Source organism: Pholcus phalangioides, unplaced genomic scaffold, assembly GCF_987345545.1.
Source record: "Pholcus phalangioides strain wild (caught in Gottingen) unplaced genomic scaffold, Ppha-v1.0 ptg000004l_1, whole genome shotgun sequence".
Lineage (NCBI taxonomy): Eukaryota > Metazoa > Arthropoda > Arachnida > Araneae > Pholcidae > Pholcus > Pholcus phalangioides.
The window spans coordinates 22,444,560-22,463,343 of NW_028301597.1; positions in this window are offsets into that span (position 1 = coordinate 22,444,560).

Here is an 18,784-nt window from a genome sequence, read left to right on the forward strand (position 1 = left end):
TACGTCAATATTTTTGCATAGTTTCTGTGTTCATTATTTATAAAATGCTTGCGGGATATCAAAACTTTGAAATAAATAACCTTTTTGAATGAAGACACTAGTAATTTATCTTCGGATTTTATGGCCTTTAATCAACACTTCCTATAGATAGAGGTGCTCTATCTCTAGGATGCATATCATGTCACTGTTGGCATTCAAATTCTACGCCTCACTGATATTAACCCTCGTGAGGAAATTAAATGCCTACGCTACATGTTGGAAGATATCTAATATATATATACATCAATAATGATGATAGATGATATTAGAAGCGTGTGATCGTTTAGGTTCGATGCGTAACTATCACAAAAATCTGTAATGCAGATATTTCATATGGTAAGGAATTTAAAAAAAAAAAAGAATTATCATATAAATAATAACCTTCAGGTGCTAGTCATATTCCATTCTCGTTTCAAAAGAAAAATACCCAACGATAACGCGTGAAAAACGCTATTTAAGAAAAATAAAGCGGGAGATATTCAAAAAATTTGCCTCACATCAAGTTAATGCATTCAAGATGGGTGTGATGAAAACTGGATCTGAATCATTTAAGTAGCGAAATCGCTACCCGAGAGACGGAACCAAAATAACGGTGAAACATAATGACCATAGTCATCTGAGGCAATCATCAAATGCTCATACTGTGCACGGTATAGTAGACATATTAACTTAAGACAACATCAGAATTCCAAGTTGGAAAATAAGAACAGTATGCCTTAAGGGGATCGGGACGTGACCGGCTGAATAAACCTCTTTGACTCTCTCTCTCAGTGAAATTACAATCTCAAAACAACCTCTTTCACATTTTTTTAGACGTTGCTAAATAAAAATAGAGAAGAAAAGAGGAGAGAAAATCACCTGAAGATGGGAAATGAGAGCCCATTTTGATTTTCTGAAACAAACAAAAAATATATATAGAAGGCTGACCTCTCTTAAAGTAGAAAACTCATAAAAAAGAAACACAAGCTAAGATCGTATTTTATAGAGTAATACGGGGTGGGAAGGTCTTCAACTTTTTATTCCACCCACGCACAAGTTCGTGAGTCCCCCGAGAAGATAGCGGCAATTTGGTTAACGGACAGTTAGTTATTAAACGAAAGATGTATGAGTTTCCTGTACAAGAAACTAACGCGGAGAATTGGACTGTGTTTTCCACTCTCCGGGGTCATTTCAGTTAAGGGTTAATGTGACTTTCATTCATTATTAATATTAAAATTATGTAAATATAATACGTAGTTTTTTTTTCTTCCATAAATGAATATCAAAAAAGCTACACCTTTGATGAACCTGAGCAGTCGAAATTCCGGTAGTTCATGCAGGTTTTTACATTGATTTTTTACATAAAGCTGAAATACAAACTATCATGATATTTGTAATATCAATGCAGTATTTTTACTTTTAACATTTTTTTCACTATCATATGAAATGTGCTCCTTATAATCCGTGCCATGTTCGGGCATTTCTATACTAGGTACCAAAGTACTAAATACTAAAATACTTTTGCAGTGATCTGCAATATGGAAGAGTAGATAATCCTTTGCTTTTCATTCGTATTATTACAAATAAAGAACAACGAAAAAGGCAAATATACACCGAAAAATACGAAATTTTTAATGCATTTCGACACACCATGGGTGCCGTCTTCAGAAAAGAAATATAACCGCTGAATATTATACTCGAGCCGTCCAAAATATATAAGTAAACGACAATAAATTAGCATCACCGATCGCAGTGCCATGGCTTAGATTAATTACGAGCAGGAATTTTAAGAAATTTCGAATAAACCAATGAAATAGCTTCATTTTTGCGTGAAACCAATCAAAATGTTGCATCAGACTTGAATCATCTTCCTTCTAACCACGACGTCTGACTTGAACAGACGTTTTTTTTTTTTTGTCCGCCAAGCAACTGGGAGTTAAGATTTGATATCCAGCCAAAGTGGGCTCCCCGGTCAGCGTGTTAGTGATCAATTTTCCTCTAAACGCGCCGTGCATAGAGTGTCGAAATGCATTAGGAATTTCGCATTTTTCAGTATATTTAAAGTACCTTTTACCTTTTGTTCCCCTTTTGTGATCATCTGCAATAGCCTATGCATTGCTCCCTCTCCCTTTTTTTCGCTCTATAAATTTATTAGAACATCAAAGCACGCACGGGGATCAAACCGAATATGGACATGAAACTAACAAAACTTTAGCCCGAGGTCCAAGGATCAATCTTATATTTAAAAAAAAAAAATGTATACTATAAATTTACTTAAATATCATCAATATAGAAGGAGTCCGCTGGAATTAATAGGTCAGGTGGTCGATTAAAATCTTGGTTTGGAGTCCGTCAAAAATCCTGGAATTTGGAGGGGGCTGTCTGTCCATATGTGCGGTTGATTGACACAAGATGTACGGCGCATGACAAATAATTTTATAGTGAAACGTCTATAAATTAATAGAATTTCAAGCTATAGCTTTATACAAATACAAATACAACGCCACAACAGGCAAAATGCCTAACGAGGTGGCTGAGAAGCAATTAAAGTCAAAATTATATATAATCGATATATTTTCATCCTATTAAATTACCCACTGCTATTTTACGGCCCAGTAGGGCAGCAGCGCTCTTCGCACCTGTCCAAGTTCAAGGCTGTGGAAAATTCTTCACATAGAATAAAAACGAGAATGAGAAATTTTTGCTTGATATTATCCAACAATTCTAAACTAATATGAAATTTTAAGTTTTCAAAAGAATTTGAAATCCTTGTTTTCTCTCGAGGGAAAAATATTTTCTTCTTTATTTGCTTTCTTTGAAGAAGGGGGGTGGGGGGGAAAGACCTACTCTGAAAATGTTGCAAGAATAAGAAAATTCCTTTCAGGAAGATCTTAATCTAGTCCTCTATTAGTAGTCCAGCTTATTGAAAACTCCGTTTCCAAGGATTTTTTTTTTATTTTATAATGCATCGATAATTTTATCCGGTCCCTAGATTTCATGGAAAATTGTTAAGATAGTATATATTTTGATATTTACTTAGTATCAACATACGAAGAAATGCAGTGTAATGTACTTCTTAGAAATTCTATATCGTAACCTGTTTCTCATGATTTACGTAAGTACAGTAGATACATATATTTAGATTTAGCAGAATTTGTTCGCGAGTTCATAGCGACATTGGGAGGGGGGGGGGCGAAATCAGAATATAGGGGAAAGAGGTGGGTAGAGAGTGCCCATGCAATATTTTTGTCGGTAGCACCAGGGCAAAAAAAAAAATCTACTATGACCAAGTCAACACGCATGTTAGGAAGTGTCTCCAGAAACCACTATTACTGATCCAACTCGATGTCTTCAATTTAAATGCTATTTTTGTCACGTAAATATGTAATTTCTCCTGTAAAAGAATCTTGAACATTCTCTAACGGACAATATGCGGACGTTAGAATTCAACTCTATCTTAGGCTATTTTTGTTTATCAGCAACTAGCTGTTACCCGCGGCTTCGCTCGTGAGGATTTGGTAATTCCCCCCTTAAGATCCCCACTGGAGTTGAATTATGAAAAATTCATTGTTAGCAAGTCCCTACCTTATAAAGAAAAACTACTGACCAAATTCCCTATTTATAGCTTCAGTGGTTTCAGCTCGATGATGATGAATCAGTCAGTTAGGACATGTTTCATACACAGGGTGCATAGTTAACAGGGGTTATGGCATTTTACTGGAAAGCCATTGATCCTAGAGGCATACTTCCAGTTAGAAAAGTATCCAAATAGTGTGTACAACTCAAATGTGTCATTCATGTTGCAAGGGATTGTATAGTTATTAAAATAAAAAACTTAACTTTTTATACCGTTCCCGTGTGCCCAAAAACCCAATTAGAAAATTGTTGCCCTGTCCCGCCCGATACCAGCAAAAAAAACATTCCACGTTTCTAAGTGCAATATTCATTTAGATATTTGAATTTAAAAATCGGAGGAAAGTACGGCATTGAATGCTGGTGAAAAGGTTTACCGAAGAATAAAGAAGCTAAAAAAAAGAGAGTTCAATTTTCTTTCTTTCCTGAATTCATCTTCGCATCAGCCAGTTGTTGTAAAACCTTCCCCATCGCGATTGTTTCATACATTTCACTGGTCTTTGAGTTCAGAAAGGTTGAAAAATGCTGCCATTTAGCTCTCTACCAACCCTAGAAAAAGGATAAGGGATATTATCTATTACTTAATTTTCCGCAATTTATATCTTGGTCATTCGGCCAATTTCATAAAAGATTCAACGTAAACGGCGGGATTCATAATCCGAATTAACAAAAGATAAATTCAAAAAATTCTTTCTTTAATGTACAGTAAATATTTCTCGTCATTCAATCATTTTATCCTTGCATGGACCGAATAGCAGGCTACGATATCAGTTCATCTCAACCAGGTGTCGCATCGAGTCATGAGTGCACGCGTTCTGATATCACTAAGGTTCCTCGATAAGCTATTTACAGTGGTTATAGATATCACCAGACGCATCTAAGCACATAATATTTATCTAAGATAGAATGCTAGCTACTAGTAGCAAGTACTATATAAAAAAAAAAAAAAATTTACGTACAATAAAGAACAACTAAAAATGTGTGGATAGTAATTTATTTTGTGCTAAAAAAAAAGGCTGTATGACTTGTTTTTTTTTGTTTTTTTTCGATTTCAACCTATTTTTTTACCTGATTGATATTGATAGCATTGATTACTAGTAAAAAAGATAAAGAAGAGTTTTTTTTTTTCATGTTCCCCCTTATCAGCATGTCATTTTTTTTCTTTTTTCGAATGTTCTAGAAAGTTTATGCCCCTGTCCTTTTAGTTTAGAGACGGTTTTCTCTCTCTTTAACATGTCCATGCACTTCCGTAAACACCAATGGATAAGACAGCGAGAGGTGAGAAAAAAAAAAAACTGGTCATACCTTCGACCAGTTTTTTTTTTCTTCAATGTTTATCCGTCCATTCTTATATTTAGCTATTATATTCTTCCGATGCATCGCCGAAGATATTAATCTTTTCAGTCTGGGCCATAAAAATACGCATTTTATAGCCCATATTGTCCGATCTAATCAAGATCACAAATGGTGTTTTCCTCAATGCAGATTGTCACACCATTCAGTCGATCGTGATATAGCTGTAATATACGGTTTATATGTAATAAACTTACATAATATATTTTGATGTGTGTGTGTGTGTTTTCTGGAGTGTTGGCCTTTCACTGCTTCTTGAATTTTTATGGCTTCTTCTCCCATTTGTATTCATTTTTTTTTTTTTCCTAGGCGGACGCTAATAAAAAATTTACATCCTGCCTATAAAAAACGGAATATGTGATGCGAGATTACATACATCTTATTCTCATATTTCGCAATCTTAAACACGTAAATGTTTGTGTTTTCAGTTCCGCAATGTGTTCAGTTCCGCAAATATTTACTTGTAGACAAAATGTATCATTTTTTTCCGCTCTATTCAAATTTTTTATGAGCAATTTTTATGTGAATCGTTATTCGGCGATGGATAAAACAAACTCAGAATATGAGATCTAAAACATTATAAGCAAAATAGTCGATTTTATCACCACTTCATGTGAATGACTCCGGATCCAGACTGTTTCTTGTCGTAGTGGAGAGGAGTGTTTCTAGCCCTTTTGTGATTCATATGAAAGGAGGTGGAGGGGGGGGGAGGGCTGCGACTAGGTAAAAGATGTTTTGTTAGTCAGTGAATATACATATGTTGCTTGAATTTTGGGCCTGAAAATAAGGGGAGGGATGGGTGAATGCCCCACTTGTTCAAGCGAGAATCGGACCCTGTATGTGATATCGAAAATATGAAGATATATGTATCATGTATATATATCATATCTATATCATGTACATTGAGCACCTAAGAGTGCTCAAATTTTAAGAGAGTGTGAGTCACTTTTCGAAGTGAGAAAATGTCGTGGGATCAGTTAAGTGACCTGGAACAGTGTCGCTGGTTATTTAAGTGCGGGTCACTCATATCATCTGGAAATTACGTTGTACAATCTGTCCTGCATTTAGTCCGTGAGAATCTGAATTATATCTTACAATTTTAGACTCTAAATATCTGCGAATGTGCCGCGGGTCACTCAACTGATCTGCAAATGTGTTGCTCAAGTGATCTGTAAGTCTACAGTGAGCCACTCAAGTGATCTCGAAGCATGATTCTGGTTACTCGAGAGATCTGGAAATGTGCCAGCCAGCAGCTTAAATAATCAGTAAATGTACCACGTGCCGCTTAAGTCAACTAGAGGTGTGCCGCGGGTAGCTCAAGTGATTTGGATATGTGCTTAGGGGTCGCTTAAGTGATCTGGATATGCGTTGTTGGCAGCTTAAATAATCTGCAAATGTGCCACGTGGCAGTGAAGTTGTTTGAGAATGTGCCACAGGATACTCAAGTGATTTAATAATCTGTGGTGGGGCCACTTGAGTGGTTTAGTTATCTGTAACGGGTCACATCAGATAACTCCGAGGTCCGCATTTAGTCCGCGGGCCATAGGTTGAGCATATATGTTGTACGCATAGCTTCTGCTTTTGGCCTCCTAAAAATATGTATAATTAATCATACATGCACAAATCATGACCAGCGAGCAAAATGTGGTTTTTGGAGTCATCTAAAGCATGATCTAAAACATTATTTTAAAAATTAACTAATCGGCACATTCCCAGGTCAATCGAGAGACCTGCGGTGCAATTCCACATCACTTAAGTGTCCCGCGTGCGGCACGTCCACAGATCACTTAAGTGAACCGCAGCATATCTATAGATTATTTCAGTAGCCCACGACGCAGTTCCAGAGCACTTTAAGAAACCTAAGATCACTTAATTAAAAGGCCCGTGGCATATTTTCAAATCAATGAAGTGGCCCCGTACTCTCCTAAAGGCTGAACACCCCTTGCTTTCAATGATATCAATGGATGAAGACGAAATCTAATAACTCTGCAATATAATAATAATCGTTCTCGTTTTCATACATCATATCCTTAATTTGACAGAGTATTAGTATTTACAGGCACTATATTGTGGTTTAAACCTCAATAACGAACAAAAAAACACTGTTTTGAACCTTTTCAGTTCTTTTGGATAATTTAGACACTTTCGGGTTAAATATTTTCACCTTTTACCAACCGGGGGTTATGTGGTACGCATTCGCGTATTGACAACTGTACGTACGTATTTACTTTTTTTTTTTTTTTTCAATTATGTATATTCTTACTCCCCGTTTGCCACAGTTGCCTGCTTTCTTGTTGGGTCACGCCGGTTAAGGAATTCTCATTCATATATATTATTTTTCCTACTTGGGGGGGAGTCCAATTACCTCATAGAAGATTTGATGTAGCGAAAATAATTTTTTTTCCTCTTCATTTCTTACCGAATAACCTATAACCTCGCGTGTTTCACCTTAGAATCTTTTTTTTTCACCTTCATTTCTAACACGACAGGGGTTAAAAATATTCAGACACAATTTCTCACACAGTCTTCTTCCGTGTTTTCAGTTCACTGTGGTTAAAAGCCAGCTGGAAAATATGTATAAATATATATATATCGGTTTATTGTGTGTGTGTGTGTGTGAGAGAGAGAGAGAGAGAGAGAAACACATCCCTCTTCATATTCCATATGTTTCGATCGATCAATTTTCCAGAACGCAACTGTTATTTATTTTTCTTAGCCCAAAATACAAAGTGATTATAATCAAAGCTTCCCCGTACTCTGACTAATTTTTCCCCTCAAAAACTCCTTATCCGGACACATCCAAATTTTTAGGATATCTTAATGAGACCATTCCATTATAGTAGGAAATAAAAAGAAAATTTCAATTTTTAATTATGCATTATACCCAAATGTCGTTGGTAAATTTGATAAATATTGAAAACTTTTACCGGTGATCATGTATAACAACCACGTTGATAAATTAAATAAATGCTTGAAATTTAACGCCTTCATCTGTGATTATGCACAATATCTCGGTGTAATTGGTGAATTTTATAAATATGAAATAAAAATTCCGAATGAGTCTAGTATGCGTGATGAATATAGTCGGATCCCGATATAATGATAACAGATTTTACGATCTTACCTCGACATAATGATGCAATACAAGTATGAACTGTCATATAGTACGATTTATCATTATAGTGTATCATACGATTTATCATGTATAGTATATCATATAGTACGATTTATCATTATAGTGTATCATACGATTTATCATGTATAGTATATCATATAGTACGATTTATCATGTATAGTATATCATATAGTAAGATTTATCATGTATAGTATATCATATAGTAAGATTTATCATGTATAGTATATCATATAGTAAGATTTATCATGTTTACCAAAGACGCAACGCTTGGACATAATGCATAACCGTCTGTCAAAGTGAAAAGTTTAGGAAAATTCATCAAACTTACCAAAATGCCAAGAATTCAGAGAAGAAAAAAATTTATATTTTATAAATATTTTATAAATGACACATATCTTAATCAAATTTTGAATAATCCAAATACATAGGAAGAAAATCGAATTAAACGGGTAATTTCAACATCAAATTGAATAGAAAACTCTAGAGAAATTGCTGAAATTCGAATTATTCACAATTTCGAATTAAACAAGTTCAAATTAGCCAAGTTCCCCTGTATATTAAAAATATTTTTCCTCCTAAAACAATCACAGTGGAAATTCGGTTAACGAGCAAAAATTTTGAACAGTTTTTTGACTCGGTTAACGAGCGATGATTCTCACTACGCGCTTTGTTCATTTATTTTCACGTTATCACAACTGAGCTGATGGTTTTTTTTGCTTTCGCCCCCCATACACGTGTTATGGAATTCTGGGTAATATTCTCCCCTAAAATCTCCGGTAAGCGTGCCTCACTCGGAAAATTAACACACGTGCGAGTGTGAATATTTTCGATACGAAACTAGATGTTGCCATGCTTACGTGCGCTTGAAGTTTTTTTTTTTTCAAATTCTGCTTGGAGAAAACTGTGGGCTGATTTGCATTATTGAACGTGACTTTGAAGGGCTAGCTCGTGAACAGGAGCCACTACTTGTCGGAGAGATTGGGTGCTTGGGGACGAGAGAGAGACCATAGGACTGGGATGCATGAGGATGGCATTCAACAACTAGTGGTGAAAAATGTCCAGGAGTTGACGGTAGATGAAGTGATGGATCACTTTCGCACGCACCAGCAAGAGTTAAGCACCGTATCTCATCTGAGGAAGAGAGGAGTAAAAAAAGAGATGTCTCCTCACATAAAATGAGATTATAGAGATATGTAGAATATGTGCAAAACTCTGCAGAAAATAACCACCTAAATAAAGCTGCAGCAGTGTGCGAGCAATGAATCTGTCCAACGAATACTGCAATTTCCCATTTCCTAGAAATCCTAAAAAGGAGGCAAAAGCAAGTGCCATTGGATAAGGCTCTTTTTGAAAGTCACGCAAAAAGTATAAGTTTGCAAAACAACAGTGAATCTGTAAATTGCCCTAAACGATAGTCCTCCTGTCTCTCGTAGTTTAGAGTAAGTCAATAATCAATCATGTTCGTAAACATTATCGTATTGTATATTTATTTATGGCAATAAATATACATAATATTTTATTGCACTACATATTATTATATTATCGTGTTTAATTATTGATTGAATGCCGTTTTTATTAGTCGTTTTTACGTGAATGAATAATTGTGGAACGAATTGAGATCGTTAACCGAAGTTCCGCTGCATATAGATCAATAATACAAATTTTTTGAACAAGTATTCATTAACCGGAGATTTTTTTCAATATCTTTTATATTTAAACTGAGAATGTTCACTTTATGTTTTACTCAGAAATGGGCAATAGATCAAAAATGATGAAAAAAAAAGATTAACGAAGTTTATTTTGACGTTTAAAAGTTGTACTAGTAAACCAGAGATAAAATGAATATGATCTCTGTGACCTGTCAGTCAATAGGACGAAATGTATCAATCGTCCAGCTATGATGCATATAAACCTTGATTCCAGATAGAATCAAAACAAAATTGGTTAAATAAAAATAAACTAAATTTCGATACCTTTCTTTTTCCATGTACTTTCTATTGGACTCGAACGTAGATCCCGATTGTTTTTCCTATTAAAAAAAAACAATAATAGGAACTTTGTCTCAAAAACAATGGACAATCAGTTAAACTTTAGTTTTAAAAAAAAAGTAAATAAAACAGCAAGAATTCTGTGGTATTTTCCGTAAACAAATGATGTACACTACAGTGACGGCAACGATTGTTAAAAAAAAACAATAACATCATTTATTTGAATATAAGGTGGGAAAATGATCAGAGGGTTCCTGTAAAAAATACTCAAATTTTATTTTCTTTTTTCTTACTTCAAAAAACCACCCGTAAAACACGCCAAAAAAAAATAAATTAATACATCGAAAATGTTCTTTTTTATTCCTCGTAGAGGTCAATGCATCTGTGAGAATTCGATCACATTTGCGTGAGAGCGTCGATGGTCAGAGGCGCATTCATGGTTTTGTCACCTGCGGGGCTCTCTCTCTCTCTCTGTCTACGCGAATTCGCCGCCCTTCTCTCATTCTAGTCTAATTTACTTAGCTCCTTTTTCCCCGAATTCGCCGCCCTTGTACTGTGACCCGCTTGGCTTCCCTCCCCTCCACTCCTACAAGTGCAGCGTGTCTCTAAAGTCACTTTTTTAGTCATTCACATGCTTGCACACGTTCTGTAGGCTACTTCCCGTAGTTTGATCATTCAGATGCTTTCTCACGCTCTGTGGGCTACTCGTTTGGTCATTCGCATTCTCGTTCACACTCTGTAAGTTACTCCTTCGATCATTCGCATGCTTGCTCACGCTCTGTGCGTCACTCGTTTGGTCATTCATGCGCTTGCTCACGCTCTGTGCGTCACTCGTTTGGTCGTTCATGCGCTTGCTCACGCGCCAAGTCACTCGTTTGGTCATTCATGCGCTTGCTCACGCTCCAAGTCACTCGTTTGGTCATTCATGCGCTTGCTCACGCTCCAAGTCACTCGTTTGGTCATTCATGCGCTTGCTCACGCTCCAAGTCACTCTTTTGCTCAGTCTCATGCTTGCAAACTGTTTCGGTCACTAACATGCTTGCATAGTGTTTTTGTCATTCACATGCTTGCACACCCTTTAGGTAGCTTGCTGACCTGGTCCCTTACTCTTTAGGTCACACGTTTGGTCATTCACATGTTTTCTCACGCTGTAAGTCACTCTATTGCTCACTCACGTGCTTGGAAACTGTCTGGGCCACTCTTTAGGGTCACTCACTGACTTAGTTCCTCGCTGTCTGTGCAGAGGCAGGTTTATTGAGGGTTAAATACATTTCGACTCCCTCCTCCCATTCTACTAATTTTCTTGGCCCACTCATTCCTCAAAATTGCCGCCGTGGGCTATAATCCGCTAAAAAAGCCCTCCTCTAAATACGCCACCTGTAAAACAAATACTTGAATTTTATTTTATTTCTTACCTTAAAAAAAAACCAGCAAACATGCCAAAAAATAAAAATTTAAGGCATCGAAAATGTTCTTTGTATTCCGAGAAAAGGTCGATAGTCTTAGTGGTATGCACCAATGAGAATTCGATTACAATTGCGTGAGAGCATCAATGGTCCTCAGAATATCTTATATTTCTGGGGATTTGGAAAAAGTCTCGAAATCACTGATCTGAGAGATGAACCTTGAATAAAAAATTGAATTTAAAAGAAAAAATAAACAGAAGTATTAGTTCCGATGGTTGAATTTTTGAAACCACGTCCGGTCGTGAAAACCACCACAAGTTGTAATCGACTTCGTGGTTGGTCCGTTCAGTCGTTAGCTGAAAATTAATGTCTATTCCAAATTAAGTTGAAATCAAATTAATTTCTTGTTGGATTTCTACCTGATCTGGCAGCACTATCCAGTAAAGGGTAAAAGTGCGAACCGGTAAATGTGTATAGGAAATGCTCTAGCTCTTTTTAGAAGTCATTTCTCTTCACCAGTATTCGCGTTACACATAGAAGACAAAAGCTGCCTAAATTTCACGAACAGTTATCGTTTTACGGATGTTACTCACTATATAAGTATCATCTAATACAAAGGTTAGTTGCGTGATCGCGTCCAGTTTCCTCGAACGCTAAGATTTTAGTCACGAATATTAATGAAACCAACCACTATCTAATTAATTGAACTTATCCGAAATGGAAGAGATATAAAGAGTGGTAACTTGAAATTCGATGTAAGGGAACTTTATACGTTATTGTGTCTCGTTCGTCGTAGGAAAAAATAATTATCTTACTGATTTAAATGTATAGAAGCTTAACATGAACCATTTTCGTTAATTAAAACCTATATCTTCTTCGGTATCCCCTGTAGAAAATTGTATTTCACCAAACCCGGAAGAGGTCTACAAGAATAAAGGTCGCATTTCTTTATAATTGAACATTGAAAAAAAATTATATTGTCGAATATATAAAGAACAAAGACCACAAGACCAATAATAGATTCCTAAAAAAGTAGAGAACAATATCAATAAAAAAATGTGGAGTTTTTTTTTTTTTCCTTCGAATAAAATGATGGCCCTTGATACTGCTCTCGTCAAATCGTAAATGAAGTTTGAAAAATTCATTTTCAAGGGTGACTTGAACTATGACCTCTTCTTTGACAAGCTGTCATAAGCAGAGCATTACGACATCCTTCATTCGTTCTTGGGAAAAATGTGAAGTTCGAAGAATAAGAAGAAAAGGTGAAGAGACCATCATTCGGTCGAAAATATTGAATAGTAGATTGATACTTGTCCGCTGCTTGAGGTCGAGTTCATGCATGAAAAAGTAGAAATCATCCACTTATGAGTAGGAAAAAAAAGTACTTTTTTGAATATACATGTATATCGTTCAATTTAGTGGGAATTTTATTTTTATTTCAATGAAAAAAGAAGCGTGACGTCCAAATCTAGAGCTTTATCGTTTGTTTCAGGATTTGATTTAACCTAAAATTTGGATCCTAGAATTTTTTTTAATCTTAAAAAATACATTATATACGAACTGTTTCAAAGATTTTCTGGAAGGAAATGATAATCGTAAAATGATAATTCGTCAAATGATAATCGCGGTGGAGAGGAGATTTAAAAATTTACATTAAAAATTTTCATTAAAAGTTTGCATTAAATTTTCATTAAAAGTTACACTTTTCATATCAACAAATTTCAATTTAATTTGTTCCTTTGTCAAAAATATCAAAAGGAATTTCAATGAAAATTCGTATTTAGATATCGGTAGTTAAAATTTCCTTCTTTTTAGACTTTTTATGATTATCTGACTATCTCCGTATTAGTTTTCAGACTTCCTCATTTTATAGGAATTTAGAATACAGTACACAGTAAAGAAGAACCAGAAATTTGTAATTTTCCCGTGCTATTCGCCTTTATCTTGTTAAATTTTATTGTCCTTATTGTGGTGGACATTTCAGAATGTAAAAAGTGACAGAAATCCAATCTCGATGTTCCTTAATTTTTCTTGCGGTAGGCATATAATAGAGAAGCAAAAGTTCTACTAATGGACGTATTATGTTGATTGGGAACCGTATGAAAAAAGATTGAATTTTTCTATTCTCCCCCCTTCACCAATAATAATTTTGCGAGAGTAAAACCTTTACACTATAACATCACTGAAACTTAATCAGTTTTTTGCTGAAAGAGAGAGAGAGATACAGTATTTTTTCTATTTTCTTGCAACTTTAGAATCAACTGTGGAATTTTTCATTCTTTTCGGACTACTCTTCAACAGACACCTTCCCTAAATGCCAGATAATCCAAATGTGCAGCTCTTATTTTTATCTATATCATACCTAACGTTGTTCGTTTTTTTAAACGTAAAAATTCAAATCATGATCAATGCAGTATCTCTATATCAGGAATGATATTTGAAAACGTCATCGTTTCAAATGCAGTAAATTTAATTCAGAACTTTCTTTTCCCGAGTATCGGTGGGTGCGCATTCAAATAAAAATAGTATTCACTCTTCAACTACAGTCGACGTCGCTTGTTAAAATCGTGGATAATGTTATCAATCGGGTATTGTTATCACTTTTGCATAGAAAGGTACGGACATAACATGCTATTATAACATGGGAAAAATTCCATTTTATTATCAGGACTTTGCTTTATGCTATCATTTTTTTTCTCCGTCGAACGTTTTGGCGCATTCTGAAACTAAGGTTTACATAAACTTATTTTTTTCACTGTAAGTTATCGTTAACAGACTGTATGTTAGAATGTGTTCTCTCCCCTTCCTTACTGACAAACATTTTTGTCCTTAATGTTGTAATTAGCCTATAATATTCACTGTAATCTATGTACATGTGGGATGAGTTGATTTTGCAATGGCCTTCCGATAGTGAAGGCAAACTGACGACTTAAAAAAAAGCCTTTCCTTCAGTTCTTGATCAGTTTCTTTCAGATGATCAATTAGAATTTCTTTTTCCAAGAAACTCTCTCAAGAGATCAATGAAACATATTGTACATTGGAAAAAAAATATCGTAATTCTAATACAGTGATACCTCGGCTAACGAAGATTTTTTTTCGTGATTTTTCTGTCTCGGCTAAGTAACATTTCCGCTGATATGGATGCACGAGCTAATATAAAACAACCACGTAGTGAGCTGAATCTTCGCGACAATCATCATTAAAATTACTTTCACTTTAGTCCGATTAGATCACGTTCACTTCGAAATCTTTTTCCAGAGATAGAAATGTAACTTACTTCTCTTTCTGAAAGTTTTTCAATCATTTCATGCAAAATGAAAGATTCAGCTAATAGCAAATGTATTGAAAAAAAGTTATCAAAGCGCGCTTTTTTTCAGTGAAAGAAAAACCGAGCATCAGCCTTAAGTCTGGACATTCTAGCAGCTTATCTTTGCTATCTGCATGTATCAGACACAGAAATGATCTGAAAAAATCACAAAGTATGGGATCACCAACGAACTCGACTGGGTTGTGTGAATATCATCTTTAGTAGATAAACTAAATATGGTGTTGGTCATGTACATATAGATCGTGGAAAATAGAAAAATCTTCAGCATCTCTCATCTTCCTGTAGATTCTTATTTATCAAATTGTGAAGCTTTTTTTCTTGTTCATTTTAGCCTTCAGTCAGTTTTCGTCTTCTTTTTTATAGCGTTTCTTGGTGTTTCAAAAAACTTATCTTTAAATTTTGGGTAGAACCTGGAACGAATCAAATGATTTTCCATAGAAACCTATGGGAAATCACGTTTCGACTTATGAAGATTTTGTCTAACAAACGTGATTCCAGAACGAGTCATCTTCGTTAGCTGAGGTATCACTGTACATTCAATAGTGTCATTCTAACGTCTCCATTGGCTTAACAACAAAAATTCAGGATTTTGTCTCAAGAGAAAAAAGTCCCGTTTTGGAAAAAAAAAGAACAAATATATGGAACGATTGAAAATTTTGCAACTAATTTTATGTCGGAAAGAAAAACAGTTGCCCCGTTTTACCAATATTCGTTTACCATACGTCCCGTTTGACGGAACGGGATGTACGGTCACCATACTTGCGAACGGGACTCTTTTCGAATGTAGTTATCATTCGTTAATGGTTATCTGAAAACCTGAGTCCCGACGTTATGACCTTAAGCGGTGTGGACTGTATTAGTAAATAAAAGAAATGAATGCAAATTCAAATTGTAATCTAAATTCAGCATCTAAAATATAAAAATCCACAAGGAAAAACCTAGAAGGCGATCAGATTAATTCGATTCATTTCAAACCATGGTTACTTCTAAATTGCTTTGAACTATGAACCATGTTAATATTCAGTATTCCAGACCATAGTAATGTGATTTGATTGTATATGATGAAAGAGTAGAATGCATATAACCTCCGTAAGCAAATACTTGCATAACACACCCATATAAACCTATGAAATCCCCGCTGGGACCAAAATGAAGGAATTCAGCGATCAAATCAGTATTCTATTCAGCAGCTGGAGATCAGCTTCCTTCAATCTACTGGCATTATCGATATTGTTATTTGATGTCCGTGGAGGAAATTCAAATAGGTAAGTCCTATCAAGAGGGAAATGTTCTCAGATTTTCGAAATTGATGCTAAATTCAATCTTCGACTGCCTCAAATGAATATAAACTGCAGAAATAAACACAGGGTGCCTATTTATGAATGATTTCGTGGATATTTTTATGCCTACGATATTAGACATATGGTGATTGAGTTTGATGTTACAAGACATTTGACAAACATACTTTTCCTTGGATTTTACATGAGACAACAGGAAGGGAGGGAGGGGGGTGGCAGTGATTTTCTCACATTTGGTTAAAATCGTATCCAGGGGCGCGGTAGCCCGGTCGATAAGATGCTCGCCTAAAGTACCAAAGGATGTTTAGAGGTGTCGCGAGTTCGATACCCAGTTCGTCCTTGTCAGAAAATTTTCCTGACACAGGGGTACAACAAAAAACGGCGACTTGACCGCAGCAAAAATTGCTACCGCAGGGAGTCCCCCATCGAGGGGTTAGCGCACCAACCCCTCGACGAGTATAAAAAACAAGCCTGCCGTTCGGAATCGGCAATAAATTGTAGGTCCCGTCTAATTAGCCCTCGTGTGCAGAAAATGACCGTGGTGCGACAAAAATGATCAATGATCAATGAAAATGATCAAAAATCGTATCCACAGCAAGAAAGTGTTTACTCTTCTTATTCATGTGGACAGACCACCACAAGACGTGTGTACCTGGACATGCTTGAAAATTGACTCATGCGGCAGTTTGAGACCCACAGCGTGGAGTTTACCTACTCAGTCGCATTAACGCGATATCTCGCCTAACTTGATGCTTTGCGTTCCGGCAATTGCAAGATATCTCGTAACCACATGACCATACTATATACAGGGTGCATAGAAAACAGGAGGAACGGCATTTCACTGGTGAACCGTTGATCCTAGAGGTAGATTGATCCTATACTTCTAATTAGAAAAAGTTCCCAAATTACGTGTAGAACTCAGATACGTCATTCATGTTTCAAGGGATTGTATAGTTATAAGAATGAAAAAAATTAACTTTTCATACTATCCGCGTGTGCCCCAAAACCAAATTAGAAAGTTGTTTCCCGATCTCGCCTGATGCGAACAAAAAACATTACATGTTCCTAAGTGCAATATTTGCAGAGATATTTGAATTCAAAAACTTGAGAAAGAACAGCGGTAAAAGCGGGTAAAATGTTTTTTTTTTGTTTTTTTTCGTATTTAGAGCTGTTTTCCTCCCAAATTCCTCAGTTTTTCAAATTCTAATAACTCGGCCGAATATTGCACTTAGAAAAATGGAATTTATTTTGTTGGCATCAGGAAAAACAGGGTAAAAACTTTGCAACTGGGTTTTTTTGAGCACAGGGTCCATATAAAATGTTAATTTTTTTTTATTTTATTTTAATAACTATACAATCCTTTGAAACATGAATGACGTATATGAGTTCTATACGTTATTCGGATACTTTTTCTTAATGGATGTATGACTCTAGGATTAACGGTTCGCTAGTAAAATGCGGTGCGTGGTGTTAGCTATGAACCTTGTATATCCGTAGACATTCTGAAAGAAGAAATAAAACAATTTTTAATTCTTCAATACCGATTTTTTTTTTTTTCAATATTGACTTTATTGCGAGATTCTAAACTAGTTTAATGTCTGGTCTCTTTTTTTGTAATGAACCGCATGAAAGCAGCATCGATTTTACTCTTGATTTATCGGCATTTTTATACATCAAATGCTAGTCTGACTCACGGTAGAGCTACGCTCAATATCCCGGTTGTTAAATTTGTCTTATCTTCGCTTTTGACAGCATATATCGGTAGAGCAGAGAAGAGGGGGGGGGGAGGGTGAAAATTATCAATTATCTCTCCAGTATCAAACTGATAAATATCACAGCATTTTTACCTTCATTCATAAGAGTGGAAGCACTTAAGAGCGTCAATCGTGTGCAGTTCCGGCTACGACAAGATCTATTTGAGGCCTGTGTGTTGTTTCAACGCTACATCATAGAGATTCAGGGGTCAAACAATAAGAAGAAAATACGGTGAGGGAAACAATGAATAACGGTAGCAATTGGCTGTCTCTTTTTGCCCCTCTAATCCCTCTACTGAGGGGCAAATAATAAAAGAAAAACATTGGGAAAAAACTGTTTTACAGCTCCAAGAACATCGATGGAATGACCGATTCCTTGGATTATGTTATCAGCCGGGAAAATCGACAAGATATTATATATTACTAGTAATATGAGGAAATGGACCATATGAAGCCCGTTACAATGCCTAATCACACGTGAATGAATGCTGAAATCCTTGTTATTACTATTATTTCTGTGTGAGACAAGCAGAGGTGAACTCTTCGTGTTTTTACTTTTCCTTAAATGTCTTGTACTAATTCTACGAAAAGTCCGAAACAAAGACATGCAACTGACCGATACTGATCTCTATGTTATCATTGTTACACATAAAAAAATCATAGAACATCAACCGATCATAATCTCCGAGTCGGAAAAATTTACAGTATTCAGTGTCGGATATCTTGATGGTGTAGCTAAAAATCCCAAAAATTTTTATCGTGATGATGATGATGAATAAAAAATTTCTTAGGCGTACGCAAGTACCCTTCCTATCCCCTCCGCCCTTCCTGCTTAGGCCTCTGGTTTTATTAACCACACCAAAGGGTCTA